General features: G+C 44.7%; 1 protein-coding gene and 1 long non-coding RNA gene across 5 annotated transcripts in view; one reads left to right on the top strand and one right to left on the bottom strand.

The window, feature by feature from the left end:
- Positions 1–10,278: 10,278 nt before the first annotated feature.
- Positions 10,279–15,057, bottom strand: LOC139265596 (uncharacterized). The gene is made up of 3 exons (XR_011593589.1): positions 14,757–15,057; positions 14,532–14,605; positions 10,279–12,108 (listed from the first exon to the last, which is right to left on the bottom strand). It is a non-coding gene; the product is annotated as an uncharacterized lncRNA (long non-coding RNA).
- The window catches only part of LOC139265595 (cohesin subunit SA-2), a 186,358-nt gene continuing 176,901 nt past the window's right edge, over positions 13,996–23,452 (top strand). For all 4 annotated transcript variants that reach the window (XM_070882708.1, XM_070882706.1, XM_070882704.1 and 1 more), the window contains exon 1: positions 13,996–14,268. The gene's annotated coding sequence lies outside the window, so the exon portion shown is untranslated. The remainder of the gene's footprint in view (positions 14,269–23,452) is intronic.

Here is a 23,452-nt window from a genome sequence, read left to right as displayed (position 1 = left end):
TATTTTTAACCATGTACCTTTTTAAAGTATGCTCTTGTATCTTGATTTGACTCCTCTTTTGAGTTGCTGATTAACATAACATGAATTGAGAGGTTTATCTTTTTATTTAAATTACAGTTGTGCATGGCTGAAAGAATTAAGTTGTTATAATAAAAGTTGATTTAATTCTTGCTGAATGTCTGGATACTTGAATACAAATAATGCAGCATAAGATGACCACTGCCAGTGCAAATACGGTTTGCTCGGCTTTTTTTGTGCTGAATCCTGTTCTGCAGTTGTGCAGTCCAGGGCCAGGATTAGGCCATGCGGCCCCTTGAGCTTGCTTCTCAACTCCAAAAACTGATTCCTCGAGTCCAAAAACCGATATTTCGGCCTTGAATATATTTAACATTTCAGCATCCACAAACCCTATCGGGTCGAGAATTTCAAAAAGGCTGTTGAAAGAAACAAAAGAAATAGCAAATGTTCTGACCATTTTCCAATTCTCTGGCTACAGCTGTTGTACCTTTGTTTAAAAAGGGATAGACCGAGTAATTATAGGCCAGTCAGCCTAACATCAGTGGTGGGAAAATTCTGAGGGACAGGATAAGTCTTCATTTAGAAAGACATGGATTAATCGGGGACAGTCAGCATGGATTTGTTTAAGGGAAGGTCATATCTGAGTAACTTGATTGAATTTTTTGAGTAGGTAACAAGGAGGGTCGATGAGGGTAGTACGTTTGATGCAGTGTAGATGGATTTTAGCAAGGCTTTTGATCAGGTTCCCCATGGCAGACTGGTCACGAAAGTAAAAGCTCATAGGGTCAAAAGCCAAGTGGCAAGTTGGATCCAAAATTGGCTCGGAGGGAGGAAGCAAAGGGTGATGATTGATGGGTGTTTTTGTGATTGGAAGCTATTTCCAGTGGGGTTCCGCAGGGCTCCGTATTTGGTCCCTTGCCTTTAGTGGTATATAATCAATGATTTTAAATTTGAATGTCGGGGGTATGGTTAAGAAGTTGGCAAATTATTCTAAAATTGACGAGATTAATAATGAAGAAAGCTGCAGACTGCAGGAAGATATCAATGAACTGGTCAAGTGGGTGGAACAGTGGCAAATGGAATTCAATCCCGAGCAGTGAGAGGTAATATATTTGGGAAAGGCTGACAAGGTAAGGGAATACACATTAAATGGCAGGATACTGATCAGCAGAGGAACAAAGGACCTTGGAATGCATTGTTCACAGATCCCTGAAGGTAGCAGGCCAGGCAGATAAGGTGGTTAAGAAGGCATACGGAATACTTGCCTTTATTAGTTGAGGCATAGAATACAAGAGCAGGGAGGTTATGTGTGAACTGGACACAACACTAGTTAGGCCCCAGCTAGAGTACTGTGTGCAGTTCTGGTTGTCTTACTACAGGAACGATGTGACTGCACTGGAGTGGATACACAGGATATTTACAAGGATGTTACCTGGATTGCAGAATTTTAGCTATGAGGCAAGATTGGATAGGCTGGGTTTGTTTTTTTGTTTTCTTTGCAACAGAGGAGGCTGAGGGAGACCTTAAGGTGTATAAAATTGAGACACCGAGATAGAGTGGATAGGCAGGACTTACTTCCCTTCGCAGAGGGGTCAACAACCAGGGGGCATAGATTTAAAGTAATTAGTCGGAGGTTCAGAGGGGATTTGAGGGGAAATATTTTCACTCCGAGGGCAGTCGGAGTATGGAACTCTCTATCTGCCAGGGTGGTAGAGGCAGAAACCCTCACCACTGTTTAAAAATGACTTGGAAGAGCTGTAACCTACAAGGCTTCAGACCAAGAGCTGTAAAGTGGGATTCGGCTGGATCATCATCATAGGCGGTCCCTTGAATCAGGATGACTTGCTTCGACATGCGTTTACTCCAATCGAGGGGGTGGAAGATGCCTGTGTGGACTTTTTTTTAATGTGGTGACCGTTGCACACTAGCCACCACACGGGTTTGACAGAGCGAGGCATTTATGCAGTGGCAAGGGTTAGCCAGGATGACTGGAGACCTGCTCTGCTGCACGGACCAAGTGCGCGCACGTATCCCAATGTGGGCAGGCCTGTGCTGCTTCGGGTCTTTAGCTCTTCTGGGCCCCGTACCCTCATTCGCCGCACCTCCACCACGATTTCTCGCCGCTCCTCCGCCACAAACGTTCACTGCACCTTTGCCACGATTCCTCACTGTTCCTCTGCCACAAAAACACTTGCCGCACCTCCGCCACGATCTCCCTCCGCATCAAACATTTGCAGAACCTCCGCCACGATCACCCACCAAATCGCAGCCATGATCTCTCATCGCGCCAACGCCTGTCTGTGCTGGGTAGTTCTTTGTCGGCTGGCGCGGACATGCTGGGCCTAAATGACCTCTTGTACTGTAAATTTCTACGATTTACAATCCTCTGAGTGAAGGTATTGTTCCTCACCTTAGATTTAAATGGCCAATCCCTTATCCTGAAGCTATGCCATCTAACTTGACTACAGAATACCAGTTACAAGTACAGGGAATGATAACATAAAAGGAGGAGATACGGAAGGCTCAGGCCAAACGGGCCCTTAAAGAAAAAAGGTGGGAAGAATAATTCTAAATTTACTCAGATGCTGCCGGGAATGGAGAATCTTAGCTAAGAGGACAGATTGCATCGGCTGAGTTTGTTCTCATTGGAAGAGAGATGGTTGAAGTGTTTCAAATTTTGAGGGGCCTGGATATTGTGGATAGCAAGGGCCTCTTTCCCTTGGTGGAGGGGTCAATTATGAGGGGGCATAGTTTTAAGGTGGTTGATGGAAGGCTTAGAGGAGATTTGAGGGGAGGCTTCTTCACACAGGGTTGTGGAGATCTGGAACTCACTGCCTGGAAGGGTGGTGGAGGCAGAAACCCTCACCACATTTCAAAGGTGCTTGGATCGGCACTTGCTGTAACTTGCAGGGTTATGAACCTAGAGCTAGTAAGTGGGATTAGACTGATAACCTCTTGTTGGCTGGCACAGATATGATAAGTACTGCAGAGAATCGACTATGGCCAGGGTGATCTCCTGGACTAGTTTTGATCAACTGGATGAGTCGGAGAGGAATTTTTCCAGATTTTTTTCCCCAATTGGCCTGGCTTTTTAAGCTGGTTTTTTGCGCCTCCCAGGAGATCACATGGCCCCGGTTGGGGTGGAGTGTGGAATGTCGCGGTCCATGGGGTGTCTGGTTGGGCCGGATGCTCTTTACCTTTCCGCCATTGTGCATTGTTCATAGGTTTATATGTAACCTTCAGGGCTGCTGACCGAGGGTCGTGTGGCTCTTTGTCAGCCAGCGCGGACACGTTGGGCCGAGATGGCCTCCTTCTGCGCTGTAAATTTCTATGTTTCTATTGAAGAGAAATGCACCAACAAGAAGACAACACAAAATAGATAAGACAGACATTGTATATAGCTGCCATGTTGAAAATTAAAATACCTTTTTAGGCAAGTGTATATGTCCCTTTCCACTACACTTAATTGATAATGCCCTTGGTAAAAATGCAGATCCCCAGGGAGCACACAATGAATAATAACATGAGATCTGCAAGTTTGTAGTGAAGCCAGAGCAATAAAATTACGGTGTGAATAGAAGATTTCAGACATTTGAATTAAGAATTTTATGGAGGGAACTGTCAACTGTTGCGGTTATTTTTTTCTGGTTCAATTATAACCCAGCCCCAAAATGAATACAAATTGTTCTGTTGGTTTACTGCTGTATTTTTCTGCGATTGGTAACGAGGTAGGTTATACAAAACAACTCCCAGCGGAATCTTGAATCTGATCAATTTGTCTCTTTTTGAGGCACCACTCTGTTGTCCTGATAGTGAAGACAATGAATTGGAGTATATATTTTTTTCAAACTCTGTTAGTACTGTTGTGTTACTCCAGACTTGAGTAACTTCATGTTACCAATCAATTATTGACAAACTGTGACAGTATGGTGTATGTCTGCGTGTCAAAACATGCTGCAAAGCCGCATGGGACTTGGAGCAGCTTTGGTAAACACATACGTACCTGAGAGCTCAAGTTACACAAAATGTTAAATTACTGAAGCTGCAATGAAGCAGAAAAGCTCTTATTAGCATCATTTCATCCACAACAGAATTGTTGAAGCAATGAACACCTGGTGCTAGTTTTATTGTTTTTAAGCAAATTAAAAGTGACCTCTTTCGAAATGTTTCCATTAGAGTTTAAATGTTTGCATGCTCTTTCATCCCATTTTCAATGACTTTTTTTCAGAAGATTTTACAGCACAGGTGGATGCTATTTGGCCCATTGTACGTGTGCCGGCTCCTTTAAATAGCTGTCCACTTTGTTCCATTTCCCCGCCCTTTTAATTATTCTCTTACAAATATCCACTTACCTTTTACAACAACAACAACTTGTATTTATATATCACCTTTAACGAAGTGAAACGTCCCAAGGAGCTTCACAGGAGTATTATGTGATAAAAATTTGACTGCGCCGCATAAGTAGAATTTAGCACAGGTGACCAAAAGCTTGGTCAAAGAGGTATGTTTTAAGGAGCGTCTTGAAGGAGCAAAGAGAGGCGGAGAGATTTTGGCAGGGAGTTCCAGAGCTTGGGGCCTGGTCAGCAGAAGGCACGGCCACCAATTGTTGAGCGATTACAATCTGGGATGCTCAAGAGGATAGAATTAGAGGAGCGCAGACGTCTCGGGGGTTTGTGGGACGAGGAGATTACAGCGATAGGATGGGGCGAGGCCATGGAGGGATTTGAAAATAAGGATGAGAATTTTTTTATTCGAGGCGTTGCTTAACCGGATGCCAATGTAGATCAGCAAGCACAGGGGTGATGGGTGAATAGGACTTGGTGCGAGTTTGGACACAGGCAGCCAAGGTTTGGATCATCTCTAGTTTACGTAGGGTAGAATGTGGGAGGCCAGCCAGGAGTGCGTTTTACAAGATATGGTATCTGCTTCAACTGTTCAGGTGGGGAATACTGCATCTGGACAATCGTCTGTTTAAAAAAAAATTATGATCTTATATTTAAACCCTGTTACTACCTCGTTGGAAATAGATTTTCTCTATTTACATTTTCAAAAACCCTAATAATTTTGAACACGTCTATCTGATCTCTTGTAAACTACTGAATTCAGCCCCAGCTTTTCTAGTCTTTCATCATAATTAAAGCCACTCATCGCTGGTATCATCTTAGTGAATATCTTCTATACCCTCTACACAGTCTTCACATCCTTTCTAAAGTTGGCATGTAATATTGGACACTATATTCTAAATGTGATGTAACTAATTATTTATATCGGTTTAGAATGATCTCTTTGTCTTTGTGCTCTATGTTCTTATTCACAAAACTGAGGATTCCATATCTTTTACAGCTTTTTCAACTTGTCCTCCCATTTTTAATGATTTGCGCATCTGTAATCCGTAAGTCTCTCTGCTCCTCTACCCATTTTGAAGTTTTACCATTTATAGTTCCTCTCATTCTTCCTCCCAAAATGAATTATGTATAAGAGCATTAGGCTATTAACCATGAGCTCGCATGAATTCTACAGCTTTGCTCGCCCTCCTCAGCATATGGTTTCCTTGTCAATAATTTCTAATGTAGCCTTCTTAAAGAGATAAAGGATCTGTACTGCCTGGTTCCACTGCAAACGGGCATTCACAATGGTTGAATGCATGAACATTCTTACACCTAGAAAACAGCAGCTGCATTGACTTAACCTTTTTGCAAATTGTATTTTGAGAAGACATTAATATCAAACAGTAAATTTTATAACTGGTAATCCTCATAGGAAGAAAATGTGCCTTAAACCTTAAAATAATGTAAGATACAAATAATTGCTGGTTTGATGCACCCCTCTCTACCTCTCCTGAAGGCATTGAAGCTTCGCTTGGGTCTGCCTGGTCATCTTCTGGTACAGTGAACGAGTGTTACAATTCATCTGTAAGCTTTGACAGTGGGTGTTGTTCGGCTATTCTTATCTGTCGGGTATCACAATTGAGCCCAATTATGTCCCTATCCTACATCCAACAGAGGTATTTTTCAGCAGGAATTGCAGGATAGCAATCAGAGGTCAGAACTTCGGTTGATTTTCCCTCCAGCCCCACACAATCCAAACCAAGAGCACTGTGGCCTTCTGCAGATCCTTCCTGGAACCAGCAGAGGACAGTTAACTCGGACAGTCCAAGAATTGAACTTGGGACTTCCCTGGCTCAGTTTCTCACTGGATAAACTCACTGCATCATCGGGTTAGCATGGAATGCTTTTTTGAATGATTTCCTAATGTACACCTATTGACAATTCTAAGTTTCATGTCAAAGGTTCTTTTTCTGTTTGAATGACCCTGCAGAAATTACTGGTCTTTTGTAGTTAACTCCAAAAGAATTCAATGCTGTTACCTCTGTTTGTGTGTAACTGGGAATAGTAAACAGGAAGAGAGAATTAATTTCCAAAGAGGTTCTGCTGATTGTCCGTGGTAAATTTGGCAGGAAAACGATGAAAATACGAGAAAAATGGCATCAACATTCACTATTTATGCCCCATTTCCAGGGGTTCTGTGGCTCTTCTGACGAAATCACAACAGATGGAAATTCACCCCATGATATCTTCTTTATATGACTGGAATTTATTGATGTTAATAGGATTAAAACTAAGCTTGATGTTTTGTTTTGAGGCCTTTTACAATGTTTTTTATTTTGTTGCATTTTCTCCACTCCATCACCTCTTCCTCCGATGCCTTGCATCATATTCCCTAAGCAAAGCAAATGGCTGTTGCCACTTTGAAAGTGGCCAAAAAAGATACACGAGAGTGATTCAAGCTGCTATAACATTGATTTTCCAACTCTTCCTGACAGAGTGCCTTAGAGAATCTGGTGAGTTGATTCTTGGATTGCCGTCAGCTGCACGAGGTGCTTGCATTCGGAACGAGCGACCATCGCACCTCATATCCAGCTTTAAAATGACTGATTTTACAAACTGACACCAGAAATGCATTTGCTGTATGTATAGATTGAACTGCGACAGCACATATGAAGCCTATTTACTTCAAGGCTAATGTATTTCTGATTGAAGGATACACTTCAGAAATATGTGTTTTACCCTTCTAATTTTCAATTTAGACTACTTGTGCTCCGGGGTAGGCTGGTGCCAGAATTGCAGGTTCTGTATACTGTGGCTCCTCTGTAGCCTAAATGCAAGAGCAGTTCAGCCTTTGCTGTAATACAGCAAATTTATTGAAGAAGGCGAAGTCAGAAGGTACATTCTCTATCTTACCTGTCCCTCTGTATGATTGTTCTGTCATGGATTTTCACACATGAGCTTATTTTCAAAGGTATCTTGGATACACTGATTCAGATTCATCATTGAATTTTTCAAAACTGTAACAGTTTAATAGCTAAATTGAGGGAAAAGAAGGCCATACACTCCGTTTCCTTCGGCAGCCATGCAATCCGACATGCACAAATTTTCCTTCCTTCTCTTCTGAAAGCAGTTGCTCCTGTTGGGCTATAGTTCCATAGGTTCTTTTCGGTCATTCTTCATAAAACCCATGGAACTATAGCCCAACAAGAGTGACTACTTTCAGAAGAGCATGCGTGTGTAGTCTACTTGACCAGTGTACATTGCAGCTGAACCCTATGCTATGTTTGTCTGACATCGACAAACTTGCATTTTTCAATGAGTGCCACTGGCTAATGATCAGTATGCAGGAACTCTAGGATTTTTTCCCTCCTTTTTCTAGGCCAGGGATGCTGAGACCAACTGTGCCCACAACGGCTTCTGTTTTTTTATGTAAAGGGGGGATCTCAGAATGCTACAGCATACTGTATTTGAGTAGCTCAATAATGATACTTGCCACTAATTGACCATATTACTGCTATTGGTGTCATAAGGAAGGCAAATATAGAGTGTGCCCAACTGGCTAAATAGATAAATGCACCACCTGGTGACCTACTGAGCCATACTAAAAAAGGCCCAGGTAGCACCTATGGCTCGGGGAGGAGAAAATGTGCGTGCATCAGTGCCTGCTGAGAACAGGATTAGGCTCAGCTGTGATGGACTACATATTGAATAGCCTGTCAATACTCAATCACTACATTCATACATTATGAATGGCCGCTCTGGGGTGGTTCTGCAAGGTGCTCATGAAGCTGTACCCAACCAAGAGTCAATGCTTTAGTAGAAGAAAAATTGGGAAAAAAATTCACAAAGCCTAAGTGGGCTTTTCAATGAGCAGCATATGAATTTCACAATGCACCTCTGTTTAAAAATTGACATTGCTGTTATGTTTTGTCCTTGTAAGGTTAACCTTTTCTGTAGCTCTCCGAGCTATATTCTTATTCCCTGTCCTATTAAGCTGAGTAAATGTCTTAAGAAGCAACATTAGTTCTTTGGATTAATCTGTTTTAATTTTTGGATAGCAGTTGAGGTAAGAAAACTCTGTAATTCCCTTTGGTTATAGTTACTTTAAAGGAGCGTATATATTTTTAAAAATAATTTAATGTAACCCCATTTATGTGAGTAATTTTTTTGAAACATTTAAATCTTCGATAAATTGGGGAAATGATACACAAATGGAATAAGTGTTACTCCCCTTCCAGGTAGATTGTAGAAATAGGTTAAAGTTCATTTACATATTATATTGCGCTCTGCCTGGGGAATGGAATCGAGCTGCAGCGGGGTAGGAACACGGCTCCACTGTGCTTAGAGTGTCCCTGGTGAGTTACTAATCAAGGCATTACAGTTCTGTTACAATTTGGATTCTCCAAACACTCTTTATGCATGCTCACAGCACCATGGGAGTTTCCATGGACAGGCTGCACCTCCTATGTTTTGTCCTTGTAAAGTTCAACCTTTTCTGTAGTTTGCAAACCTCATACTTGGCGTGAATTGCTTGTTGTGCTACAAGACTACGAATTAATTGAACTTATGGATATGTGATACATTTGTGAGTTTTGTCAATTTTCTCCCCATTTATTTCCTCATCTTTGTTGTGAACACCTGCTGGAATGTGGTTGTATGGACTCTGAACATCATCATCATAGGCAATCCCTCGAAATCGAGGAAGACTTGCTTCCACTCTAAAAGTGAGTTCTCAGGTGGCTACCAGTCCAATGTGGGAATTAGTCTCAGTCACAGGTGGGGCAGACAGTGATTGAAGGAAAGGGTGGGTGGGGAGCCTGGTTTGCCACATGCTCCTTCCGCTGTCTGCGCTTGATTTCTGCATGCTCTTGGTGATGAGATTCGAGCTCAGCGCCCTCCCGGATGCTCTTCCTCCACTTTGGGTGGTCTTGGGCAGACTCTTAGCAGCTTTCTGATGACTCACTGAAGTGTCCAATCTTTACGTGGATTATATTCTTCTCCTCGGTCAAGGACAAAGAGACCAATTGCAGCATCCCTGCTACCAACCAGCTGAGATCAGCAATACAACATGAAATGTGAATTCAACCTAAAATATTGTCTGTTTGGCTCACTTAATCACTGGCATTATCAACTGAGCTGTTTATAAAATTGCTGGTCTGTACTTGTACACTCCACAGAGGCTGAATACTGTACTTTCAGTTAATATTACACGCATTTTGTCTTTTGGTTCCTTGTGAACATACAGGAGAAAAGACAAGTGAAAATGTAACAAGAAAAGTTTGTAACAATTAAATTGTCTGCAGGCTATTTGACATCACAGCCAAACTAATCCCAATAATATAGCTTTCTGATCAGTTTCCACTTGGGATCATTCAAAGGGAATCAGGTGCAGCATCCTTTACTGACTCCAATAAATCTCACCCTTGTATCTCCGAGAAGTACAGAAAAACCAGGAGAAACTTTATTGGGATCCAATCACAGATTTGGGGTGGCCTGCTGCATGGTCTAAAACTGTGGGACAGAATTCCGTGTGCCATCACTGGGAAATTGTTTCTTAGGCTGACAAAAAACTAAATGACCATTTGATTTCAAATAGAAGGTTGAGCTGCAGCTAATGCAGTTGTTTAGTTGGAACATCGGCAACGTTTGAGAGGAAAAAGGTCATTTGGCCCATCAAAGTTCATCTTTCTAGTACCTTAACTGTCGGATCTGGCAGATAGCGAATGTTGTAGCTATATTTAAGAAGGGAGATCGAACATGTCCAGGGAACTATAACATTGGTAATAGGGGAAATAATAGAATCCCTACCAAAGGAGAAAATATCAAAACATCTAGAAACCAAAAATATTATGAAAAGTCAACATGGATTTCAAAAGGGAAAATCTTGCTTGACTAACTTCATTGAATTATTTGAAGAGGTAACAGCGTAGACAAGGGTAATACAATAGATGTAATATATCTAGATTTCCAAAAGGCCTTTGAGAAGGTACCACATAATAGACGAATGTTTTAGGTTAGAGCATGCAGAGTCAGGGGACAAGTAGCAAAATGAATAGCTGGCTGGTTGAAAGACAGAAAGCAGAGAGTAGGGGTAAAGGTTGGCTATTCAGAGTGACAGAAGGTGAGCAGTGGGATCCCATCAATGCTTGGGACCACTGTTATTCACAATTTATATGAACAATTTAGACTTTGGAATCGAAAACACAATTTCTAAATTTGCGGGCGTCACCAAAATGGGAGGGATAGTCAACACTGAGGAGGACTGCAACAAATTACAAGAAGACATTAATAAACTTGCACAATGGGAATATAATTGGTAAATGAATTTCAACATAGATAAGTGTGAGATATTCAATTTTGGTAAGAAAAATAACAGAAAATACGAATCTAAATGGGGTTGAGGAGCAAAGGAACAAATCTATAAAGGAGAAAGGAATCATCATAGGCAGTCCCTCAAAATCGAGGAACACATGCTTCCACTCTAAAAGTGAGTTCTCAGGTGACTGAACAGTCCAATACGGGAATTACTGTCTCTGTCACAAGTGGGACAGACAGTCGTTGGAGGAAAGGGTGGGGAGTCTGGCTTGCCGCACGTTGCTTCCACCGCCTGAACTTGTTTTCTGCATGCTCTCAGCGACGAGACTCGAGGTGCTCAGCGCCTTCCCGGATGATCTTCCTTCACTTAGGGTGATCTTTGGCCAGGGATTCCCAGGTGTCGGTGGGGATGTTGCACTTTATCGACGAGGCTTTGAGGATATCCATGAAACGTTTCCTCTGCCCACCTGGGGCTTGCTTGCCATGTAGGAGTTCCGAGTAGAGCGCTTGCTTTGGGAGTCTCATGTCGGGCATGCAAACAATGTGGCCCGCCCAACGGAGCTGGTCGAGTGTGGTCAGTGCTTCAATGTTGGGGATGTTGGCCTGATCGAGAACACTGACGTTGGTGCATCTGTCCTCCCAGGGGATTTGCAGGACCTTGCGGAGACATCATTGGTGGTATTTCTTCAGCGATTTGAGGTGTCTACTGTATATGGTCCACATCTCTGGGCCATACAGGAGTGTGGGTATCACTGCAGCCCAGTAGATCATAAGCTTGGTGCCAGATTTGAGGGCCTGATCTTCAAACACCCTCTTCTTCAGGTGGCTGAAGGCTGCACTGGCGTACTGGAGGCAGTATTGACCTCGCCGTCGATGTCTGCCCTCGCTCATAATAGGCACCCAAGGTATGGAAAGTGGTCCACGTTGTCCAGGGCTGCGCCGTGGATCTTAATGACTGGGTGGCGGGGTCAAGTTGGTGGAGGACCTTTGTCTTACGGATGTTTAGTGTAAGTCCCATGCTTTCGTATGCCTCGGTGAAGATGTTGACGATGACTTGGAGTTCAGCCTCTGAATGTGCACAGACGCAAGCGTCGTCTGCATACTGTAGTTTGACGACAGAGGCTGGGACGGTCTTGGATCTGGCCTGGAGGCGACGAAGTTGAACAGGTTCCCACTGATTCTATAGTTTAGTTCCACTCTAGCGGGAACGAATGCATGACCTCATCTCTCTCATCTAGAAGGAGGAGAGCAAGCCGGGAGATCTCATGACCATCTTTAAAAAAGTGCTCAAGTCCGACTACGACAACTACAGAGGAATCTTCCTGTTGTCAGCCACTGGGAAAGTCATCGCTAGAATCCTCCTCAACTGTCTTCTCCCTGTGGCTGAGGAGCTCCTCCGGCAGTCACAGTGCAGATTCCATCCACTACGGGGTACAATGGACATGATCTAGAAAGAAATACAGGGTTACGTCGATGGCGTTAGGTGAGGAAGGATGGAAAGGGGCTCGTGTGAAACATAAACAATGGCATAAGAACATAAAATCATAAGAAATAGGTGCAGGAGTAAGCCATTCGGCCCTTTGAGTCTGCTTCGCCATTCAATAAGATCATGGCTGATCTTCTACCTTAACTCCACTTTCCTGCACTATCCCTATATCCCTTGATTTTCTTAATATGCAAAAATCTATTGAGGAAGAACATGATCCATCTTCTCTGAGTTCCCTCTCTCCCCCCTCCATCTGTCTCTCTTTCCCAACCCCCTCACCCCCCAGCCAGCTCGCTCTCTCTCTCTTCCCCCCCAGCCAGCTCTTCCCGTTTCCCGATCTCCCTGCCTGCCTCTGGCATTGCGGGAGGCTCGGGGAACGCTCGGGGCTGTGGGGCTCGGGGAGGTTCGGGGCCTGTGGCCCGCTCGGGGCTGTGAGAGGTCGGGGTTCGGGGAGGTTCGGGGCCCATGGCCCACTCGGGGCTGTGGGAGGTCGGGGTTTGGGGAGGTTCGGGGCCCGTGGCCCACTCGGGGCTATGGGAGGTCGAGGTTCGGGGAGGTTCAGGGCCCGTAGCCCGGCGCTGTGGGAGGCTCGGCGGATGTTCAACTGCTCAGTGGAGGCAACGTGGTGTTGGACGCATGCGCAAGAAAGGGTTAGTAGTAATTGTGCTGGGGGCAGTCGGTGATATTTGTCCTAACTCTCGCTTCTGCACATGCGGAAGGGAGACTTAGTACAAATAGTTACTGCGATAACAAAATAACATGTGAAACAATAAATGTTCTTCCTCCTTTCTAGTTCTGTATAACCTACCCATCATCATCATCATCATCGTTAGACTTGCTTCCACTCCTGAAGTGAGTTCTTTGATGGCTGAACAGTGCAATACGAGAGCCACAGACTCTGTCACAGGTGGGACAGACAGTCGCCATGGGAAGGGGTGGGTGGGACTTGGTTTACCGCACGCTCCTTCCGCTGCCTGCGCTTGATTTCTGCATGCTCTTGACGTTGAGACTCGAAGTGCTCAACGCCCTCCCGGATGCAATTTCTGCACTTAGGGCGGTCTTTGGCCAGGGACTCTCAGGTGTCAGTGGTGATGTCGCATTTTATCAAGGAGGCTTTGAGAGTATCCTTGTAATGTTTCTGCTGCCCACCTTTGGCTCGTTTGCTGTGAAGGAGCTCCGCATAGAGCACTTGCTTAGGGAGTCTCGTGTCTGGCATGCGAACAATGTGGCCTGCCCTGCGAAGCTGATCGAGTGGAGTCAGCGCTTCAATGCTGGGGATGTTAGTCTGGATGAGGACACTGATGTTGGTGCGCCTGTCCTCCCAGGAGACTTGCAGGATCTTGCGGCGACATCGTTGGTGATATATCTCCAGCGACTTGAGGTGTCTTCTTACATGGTCCATGCCTCCGAGCCATACAGGAGGGCGGCTATTACCACAGCCCTGTCGACATTATAACAAGTGACTACATTTCAAAAAGCACTTCATTGGCTGTAAAGCGCCTTGGGACGTCCGGTGCTCGTGGCAGGCGCGATACAAATGCAGCTCTCTGCTTCTTCAACTGCAAGTAACAACACACTGCGCCACTTGCAGATCGAGCCGATTTGCGGGGTCGGCTCCAACTGCGCGATCGCTTCCCAGTTTTGGGGCCGCCAGTGACTGCCGACGAAAGCGGTTGCGCCCTCTGTCCTGGGCAAGGGGAAAGCGCAAGGCTGGCGACGGGAGCGGTCCGATAGGGGGCGCCCGCCAGCCGGAAGGCCGGGAGGCTCGGCGCTGGTGCAGGCCTGGGCCCCGGCCGACAGAGGGCGCAGCGCCTCCCCCTGCGCTGCCCTTTGTCCGCCAGATGGCAGCTTCACCTTCAGTCGGAGTGAGCGCAACGACATAAACGGCCGCCTGCAAAAAAAAAATTTTTTTTTTTTTTTAAAATCAGTTAAAAAAAACAAGCACTTTATCCGGCGAGTGACAGCCCGAGTACGGACAGCTTCACCTGCCAGAGCCGCTAATATTAATAAACATCGAGAGAGAGAAGACAGGAGGAGGGGGGGGGGTGTGTGTGGGAAAGGAGGGTTGAAAAACGGAATACAACAGTTGTGGAGAGAGAGGGGAAAACATAATTAAAAAAGGTAAGGAAGATTTTTTTTTTGTTTTTAAAAAAATCTAAAGAATGTTGTAGAAGAGGCGGGGGGGGGAAAAAAAGTTGTGGAGGATCGGGAGGGGATGAAATGTTGGTGCGTTTCTTTCTTTTCTTGGGCCTGTGTTTGTGGAGAGAGATTCGGCAAAATGGAGGCCGGGCCGAGGTTTGTTTTTAAAATTCGCAATCGGGGCCTAGTTGGAAAGATGAAGCGAGCGAGCGACAGAAGGCGAGGGGGGAAAAAAAAAAACTCACCCTCACCGCAGGTTAAACTCCTCCAACCCCTCGCCCTCCTCCCGGACAAACTCCCGTCTCCCGCCCGATCCAAACTAAAATTAAAAAAAACAAAACGTCTCTAAGTCACATTAAAAAAAAATGTTTTTTTTAAATTACGTTGAAAATGAAAATCAAATTGGTGTTGGCGACATCGTAGGAGGGAGAGAGACTTTTTGGCGCCACTTTTATTTTTTTTTAATTCACCTTTTGAGAAACATTTCTGTGTCCTTAGTTCCACTTTTTTCGGGGGGGGATAAAACGACAAGTCCGCAAACGGCGCTTTAATGCCGACGACGATCATTTTGGGCGAACATTTTTTTTGTAGAATCACTTCCTTATCGGAAATAGAAAAAGCTGCTCGTTCTTCTTCACGGCCGAACCAAGATAGAAACTTCTTAAATTAAAGTGTTTAAAAAAAAACATGTTTCTAGTGAGTTTATTGCGTGTTTTAAAAGGGTTGAAGTAAGCCTCTTGGGGAGTAAGAATGGCTGTAGTCATGTCCGGGTCCATGTGACAATGTTGTAAACACTCTTGGCGATAGAGAGGAGACATTATTCCACAAGAGTTCAGGGGCTTCATTTCAATTTTAATCTTTTCCAACAGAAGTTGTTTCTTGGCACTTTTTTTAAAATTCCATATACTCGCAATCTCTTTCAACATTTGTGTTTTTGGATGATTATTTTTAAAGAAAAATAGTTCATAGTAAACAGATCCCTATAAATCACCCTGCAATTTTTTAGCCACACCCTGTTTATGCCTAATCTGGTAGATTTCGTGGGAGTACTGTAACTCGGTTTCTTGTTAGCCGGCGGTTTGTCTTTTTTTTGTAAAACAAACATATTGGAGCGTAAGTCGTATTGTGGATTGCCTTTTTTTTGTTCAAAGCCTTGGATAAACTGTTGACGCTCGCAGGGAGTTTTGACTTGTACACTTTTAAATGTTGTTTCGCATTTACTGAGATACTTTTTTTAAAAAAGTGTCGGGAGTAAGCCCTCTGATCCTATGTAAATTGTTTTTCCAACTTTGACTTTTCGCGTGTGCGTTTTGATCCAGGCGTTCACAATGCCACAATTTACTCATTTAAAAAATACGTGGCTGCTTTCATCTTTATGGATCTAGACGTGTTTATGCTCAGTATAGTGCGAGTTTTTAAACAAATTCAGTTGTTCGTACATTTTAACTTGCAAATGAGTATTCTTTTGATTACAGAAGTATCTTTGTTGTAGTTTACAGCTGAAATATCATCAGAGGAATTAAAATAGTGGACTCATAGTTCAGGTTACCACACCACAATTCGTTGTGGTAATACTCGTGTAGTTTGTGTAAATTCCTGTCTTTGGCTAGAACTTGCTGATCAAGTTCGTGTGTGTGTAAACTGACATTGCATCTAAGATTATTTATAACTCTTGCGTGCACAGTTTATAAAGATGATGTGTCTCTTAGAATACCAACAGAATGGCTGTTGATATATTGGACAGTGTTGTGGTCAAGACACTGAAATATAGTGAAATTGTAGCTACATGAGTTGTGTGAAAATGCATAATAAGTAATCGTATTGACCTATACTACATCAACAGTATTTTCTTGAACACTTCTTAATGTTTGATTATTTTGGTTTTGTATTAATTTAATTTTTTTTGCACTTTGATTTAACTATCATTTTAGTACTTAATTTGGTTACAAAGAATCCAAATTGCAGTATATATTTAGGTAAAATTATAAGTAGGCTATGTGAGCCAGTTTAATTTTGTAATTTAAGTATTCTATTGAATATTGGAATGGTTACCAGTGTGTTCCAAGTAGGTGCTCATTCAAAATGACGTCAGCACATTACTCTGAAAGAAGCTGAACTGGCTGTTGAACAGGAAGTGGTACAAGTGAACCCAGCACACTCGGATTCAATTTCTCAGCCAATAATGGCAGTTGCCCAGCTGAAAATTAGATTTCAGTGTATGTCTTGTTATCACAATAATGTTAGTCTTCTGAGAAACAGGGCATTAATGATTAAATTAGAGTACATGCAACAATGTGTATCTTGTTTGTACTGACTCATGAAACGATCGGATCAGACTAGTTTAGGTTTCTGTGGGTAAAACATTGAGTGATTACGTAAATGATCTTTGTATTGCAGTAACATTTGTCGTAATTGTAGTAAAAAAAATGTGAAAAATATCCAGAACTGCAAGATAAACTGCTTTTTATGCAATTAACATCGTTTCAAAGGTTTTACCTTTGGTGTTTTAAATACAGAATTGGCAGAGGAGAAAGCAGGCCTCAATTTCTTGAAGTGAAAATTAATTATTTTGTGCAGTAGAACTCAGTATTACAAATATATATTTTTAATAGTATGGAATCCCTTTGATCTCTGCACTGGAGTCACAACAATTGAGCAACAACTTGTAACTCTGTGGTGACTTTGACAATGGGCGACAGTGCAAAAGTGTGAAGAAGAGTTCCATGAGATAACAGAAGACATGTTCAAAGTCGAGTTTGTAAAGGCTTTTATAGTTGGAGAGATGTAGAAAAGTGGAGTTGCTTAGGAAGATTTCTGGATTTTAGAGCATGTTGACTGGAGGCACTGCCACTGATGGAGCAGGAGAGGGAATAGATACACAGTAAACAAATGGAAGAATGGAGGGTTTAAACTTCTGTCAGAGATTGAGAAAGTAACAGAAGTAGGACGAAACAAGGTCATGGTGGGGGAGGGAGCGGTGCTGGTGGCTTTGTAAATGCACATGAATCCCTGTATGTCTTGTGGTAAACATTGCTCTTGATTTGTGAGGGCAGGATTGATTTTGACAGAAATGACACTGGTTGTGGATTTGGTTGATACACTGTCTTGCCGTCCCCCTGTTGCATGCCCATTTCTTTTTTCTAAAACTTAATCCTGCTAAGTTTCTTTTCAGTTACTTTGTTGGCAGCCTACTGCTGTTGACAACCCAGGTATCTTGTTAACGCTTTTATATGTCTCCATTGAATGATTGTGTTTTCTGGCTTCTTGCCAAATTGATTAATGATTTGCAGTATAACTGGTCATCTGGTCCCATTCTGGAAATTGGTGTTTATTTAATATTGGTCAGAATTATTTGTGTACCCATCCACCAGTCCCCACAACCTATTTTCTGTCCATCAGCCAGTTTAAACAATTAACATGGATCTGTTCTGAAATAATCACAGATCTAAATTTAATTGTAGCATGTGCATTGATGAGAGCAGCTTAATTTAGATTTGGTCTGAACGTGATGTACCCTCCTCCAGGATCATTGTAATGTGGGAAGGTAGTGATCTAATTGTCATCATGACAGCTTTTGTTTTATTTTCTTCTGGAAAAAATTTCATTGGCGTTGTAGAAATATTTCAAGATGTGTGATGGAAGCATGTGCTAATGTTTTGTTATTGATCAACCTTACAGTGTACACGATATTTATTTATCTTCAGCTGGTAAAGCTTGTGTGGGTTGTTACTATTATGAATATTTAGAGAGGTGCAAAAATGTGAGCTATATTTGCTTTTTTTGCAACTGACAAAGGGGGATTAATTTTTCTTTTTTTTTCTTTCCAAGTTTCTATCAGCTGTGGACTTTAATGACAATGACAAGCAAATAACTAAATGCAAATGATCAGTACTATTTCGTTATATTTGAGTAAGCTGTTGCAGGATCTCATCTGTCCATTGAGACTGCAGAAAGCTCACAAACACCTGTTCCCAGCTAGTGGTAGTCCCTGCAGCATTGTTTATGCTGAAATCATCTGGTAATAACAGCCATGACCTATTAGGTTTATACATTCGAGAATGTCACCTTCCTTGCTTTCTTGTGGTAGGACACATGATGTCCTGCTAAACAAATGAAAAGCACCATTGCAGATGACATGATTGTACAGTATAGTACATTCTCTAAGTACTGTACAGTACCATGCACTGCATAGCTTTTTTCTCCTGCTTTTCTCCCCTCCTCTCCTCGCCTGAAGGCATAATCTAGGAGCGTAGGAATAGGAGTTGGCCATTCAGCCTCTTGAGCTTGCTCCGCCATTCTCTTTGATCATGGCTGATCTGTACCGTAATTTCATTTAGTCGTATTGGTTCCATATCCATTAATACCCTTGCCTAACAAAGGGACCCAGCCCGGCGCAACGACGCACTCCGGGTCCCTTCGGCCAGCCGGCCCGGCCCGGCCCAACGACGCACTCCGGGTCCCTTCGGCCAGCCGGCCTGGCCCAACGACGGGCTCTACCTGCCCTAGCTTGCTAGCAGTGAACACTAACTTTTAAACAACTTGATTTACATTTTAGATTTTTTATCAACTTTTAATCAACTCTTAATCTGTTTATTCAACCTTTAATCAACCTGTGTAACTTTAAAAAAAAAAAATAATAATAATTTGGAAATACTTTTAAACTCTTAAACTTCTAAAACAACTTGGAAACCTTTGGGGAAATCATTAACCTTGGAAGAAACTCTCTAAAACATCCCTCAGAACCCCAGCGGACAGCTGACCTTCCTAATGCCTGCCCTCCCCAACCAAGCCTCGAGCCATCTACCATCAATGGCATTACTCAGCGCTGAGATTGCGGTCAACGCCTGGTCTCTAGTTGTCTTGGACCCCTTTGCCACTGGACCAAGACCTTGCTCAGCTAAGCCCGTGTGGTTGCCGGTGTGCAGCAGCCACCCCACGTTAAAAGAACTCACGCAAAGGCAATTTTCACTTCGTTAATATGAAGTTCGGGACCTGGAACGTCAGGACGCTCATGGACAAATCCAACACCAACAGGCTGGAATGCCACACCGCCACAGTTGCCCGGGAATTTAGACATTTTGACATCGACATCGCCACCCTAAGCGAGTCCCGGTGGGCATGGCAAGGCCAGCTCAAAGAACATGGTAGAGGTTACACCTTTTCCTGGAAAGGAAAACCGGAGGAAGAACGGCGCCTTCATGGAGTCGGCTTTGCCGTCAAAAATGAATTGGTCGACCGCCTCAAAGACTCCCCCTGCATTGTTAACGAACGTCTCATGACTCTTCGCCTTATCCTATCCCAGAACCAATGCGCCACAGTCATCAGTGTGTATGCCCCAACACTCGATGCAACAGATGAGGCTAAAGAGGGTTTTTATTCCAACCTTGAGACACCCCTGTCCCGCGTCCCCACAGGCGACAAATTGATCCTCCTCGGTGACTTTAATGCCAGGGTCGGTAAAGACACAGCCTTCTGGGGAGGCGTGATTGGCAGAGATGGGGGAGGGAAAGCCAACTCCAGCGGTACCCTACTCCTGATAAAATGTCTAGAACACACACTCCATCACCAACACTCTGTTCCGCCAGAGGGACAGATATAAGGCATCGTGGCAACACCCTCGCTCCAAACACTGGCACATGTCATCATCCGAGCCAGGGATCACAAGGATGTGCGCATCACCCGCGCCATGACAGGAGCTGACGACTGCTGGATGGACCATCGCCTAATCCGATCCATCATCGATATTAACATAGCCCCAAAGCAGAGGGGACAGCAGAAGCAGTGCCGCAAAAAAGTTAATGCTGGGGCACTTAGACCCAGCTAAGAGAGCCCAATACAGCCAGCGCCTCGCAGCTAATCTGGCATGCCTTGATGACCCTCAGGTGCTGAATGCCCACAGCGCTTGGTCTCCCCTCCAGGCATCCATAACCAGCGCCTGTGAAGAGACACTTGGTTACTCAACCAGAAAACACCAGGAGTGGTTTGATGAAAATGATCAGGAGATCCAAGAACTAATAGATCGTAAGCGCAGAGCATTTCTGAACTTTAAGAAACAAACTAACTCGGGAGCTGCAAAGCAACGTTACAGACGGCTCAAGGATGAGGTCCAACAAAAAATCCGCGACCTAAAGAACAGGTGGTGGATGGAGAAAGAAAGCACAGGAGATACAACAACTGGCTGACAGCCACGATCTGTGAGGATTCTTCATTGCAGTCAAGGCCATCGATGGTCCAAGCTCCCAAGGCCTCACCCCACTCGGGGAAACACTCATCAAGGACACCGAGGCTGTCAGGGCCCACTGGAAGGAGCGCTTTGAAGATCTTCTCAATCGAGACTCTGCCTTTGACTCGAGTGTTCTCCACTCCATCCCGCAGCATGCGACCCCAGCGGTACCCTACTCCTGATAAAATGTTTAGAACACTTGTCATTGGAATCGGCCATGAGGCCCTTCTCCATGAGGGGACTGTCTGCGGATACCACAGTCACACTGCAGAAGGCCATCTCCGTGAGCCAGGCGTTCATGACCTCGACCTGCGGCTCTAGGCTGATGACTCATCCTCAGGACTCAAACTCGGCAAGTACTGTGCACAGAGTGGTGCCTTTTAGAGGCTGGACTGTAGAATGTGAACCTTCTCAGGGAAGAGAGAACAGGCCCCTGAGTCCCTTAACTCAGAGTCCGCTGAGAGGGGCTAACCAAGTAGCTCCATGCTGGCGTTGTAGAGGGAATCACAGGGCTCACCAATGCCGCTTTAAAGACTGTGTGTAAAGGCTGCAGCACAAAGGGCCACCTCCAGTGAATGTGGAAAAGAAATATGACTCACTGTGTTGAAGAGTCTGCAGATGGCCATGAATCCAGCGCGGATTATGAAACGATAGTCAGAGAGGCAGCTCAGCCCCACGATGAGGTATATAGCATGTTTACCTGCACCACCGAGTGTTCCCCGTTGAGGATGGAAGTCGAGATAAATGGCGTTCCAGTCGTCATGAAAGTGGACACGGGCGTGAGCCAGTCAGTAATGAATCAAGAAGCCTTTGAGAGGCTATGGGACAATCAAGCTGAATGACCCAAGTTGGTCCCGATTCAGGCAAAGTTGTGCATCTACACCGATTAACTTATCCCAGTCGTTGGTAGTGCGGATGTAAAGGTACTCCATGATGGCGCGGTGCACAAGTTACCTTTGTGGATTGTTGCAGGTGATTGACTAAAGCTACTCGGATGAAGGTGAATGGAGAAGATCCATTGGAGTTGGGAGGACTTCGTCCCTCCGGCGATCGACGTCCTCCGCGCTCGGAGGCGGAGCGTGCCCTTGCCTGAGGGTGGACCCGGCACCAGAGAGCAGACCAGTACGGCACCCGAGGTACAGACTGCTCAGCACGACTGCATGGAGATGATCCAGCTGAGACGACCCGACGCACCTTCCAGGCTCCAGTGGCAGGACTCCGGAGGAAGAAAATCTGATCCAAAGGTGACTTCCCAGCGCGGTGGCAGAACCTGGGGAGAAGAGGATCACCGCAGTCGACATCGTGGATGGAGGAAAGATGGCGCCCAAACCACCGAGGTGAAGCGCTGAAGAAAAAGATGGTGGCGGCCAGACCACGAGGTGCAGCGCTGATGGAGCAACACGTGACATCAAACAGAGAAGAAGATTGGGGTAAAGATGGCAAGGCTCTCTTAAAGGAGGCCTGCAACCCACCACACTTGAAGGGACAGTTCCACATTTTCAATCATTGTAAGAGCAACTGTGAGTTAGATGTAAAATGTGTAATTGATGATCAGCGTTGTGTACCTGCAATAAGCAAAGAAAAGGCGCGCGATCACGATCGGAGCTACAGGTTATTTACAATGCGTAATGAAACGTTGTGCAATGTCGGATTTCAACTGCATACAGTCAATGCAGTGGGCAGACACCCATCGGGAGCACACAGGTCCAGCGAACTACCCAATGCAGTAGCCTGCGTCCCTGGGACCAGAGTTATGCACCATGGAGTGTGGCCACAGGCAGCCAATACATACGAGCTGCAGAGCAAGCAATCTCAGGAGGGTAACGGTACTGGTATCGATACTCTGCCCCTGACCAGCTCCACCTCTCAGGCACCCGATGGCACGAACTGCCACGAGCCTGAAAAAGCATACTGTCCAAAGACACAGCCCCCAGACCCCATTGCCACCAAGGCTATACCCGGGAACGAAGGGTCACCTGCAACATTTCTCCCAAATGGGACTGTGGGACCAGCCAGGATCCCAAACCAAACAACGCCCAGGCAAGTGAGTCAACAGTTCCCTGTGCACTGCTAGACGACGGCTCCTCAGGGAGCAGCAGCGACCCAGGCTGCAAGGAAAGGACTGGGAGGTCACGGACATCTGTGAACCTGCCCAACGCTAGGAGCAACGGCAAAGGCCCCGAGAGCAGGCAACTTGAGCCAACTGGGCACTGTGCCTGGACACCATCCAGCAGTTCTGGAACTAGCTTGTCCTTATGCACCTGTGCTGACGTCCGTACCGATTCCCAATACGTATCAAAAATATATCTCACCAGTCGACTGTACTTGCCTCACAACTGAACCACAAATGTAATGAGAATGCAAATTTTTTTTCTGGACTTAAATGTATTTGAATGTAATGAGCCTCCGGTATAATCTACAGTTAGGGGATTTGAGTATCGGAGCAGGGAGGTCTTACTGCAGTTGTACAGGGCCTCAGTGAGGCCTCACCTGGAATATTGTGAACAGTTTTGGTCTCCTAATCTGAGGAAGGACGTTCTTGCTATTGAGGGAGTGCAGCGAAGGTTCATCAGACTGATTCCAGGGATGGCTGGACTGTCATATGAGGAGAAACTGGATCAACTGGGCCTTAATTCACTGGCGTTTAGAAGGATGAGAGGGGAACTCATAGAAACATATAAGATTCTGATGGGACTGGACACGTTGGATGCGGGAAGAATGTTCCCGATGTTGGGGAAGTCCAGAACCAGGGAACATAGTCTTAGGATAAGGGGTAGGCCATTTAGGACTGAGATGAGGAGAAACTTCTTCACTGAGAGTTGTTAACCTATGGAATTCCCTGCTACAGAGAGTTGTTGATGCCAGTTCATTGGATATATTCAAGAGGGAGTTAGATATGGCCCTTACGGCTAAGGAGATCAAGGGGTATGGAGAGAAAGCAGG

The sequence above is a fragment of the Pristiophorus japonicus genome, chromosome 6 (assembly GCF_044704955.1).
Source record: "Pristiophorus japonicus isolate sPriJap1 chromosome 6, sPriJap1.hap1, whole genome shotgun sequence".
NCBI lineage: Eukaryota > Metazoa > Chordata > Chondrichthyes > Pristiophoridae > Pristiophorus > Pristiophorus japonicus.
Note: the sequence above shows the minus strand (reverse complement) of the source record. Positions and strands in the feature narration are given on the sequence as shown.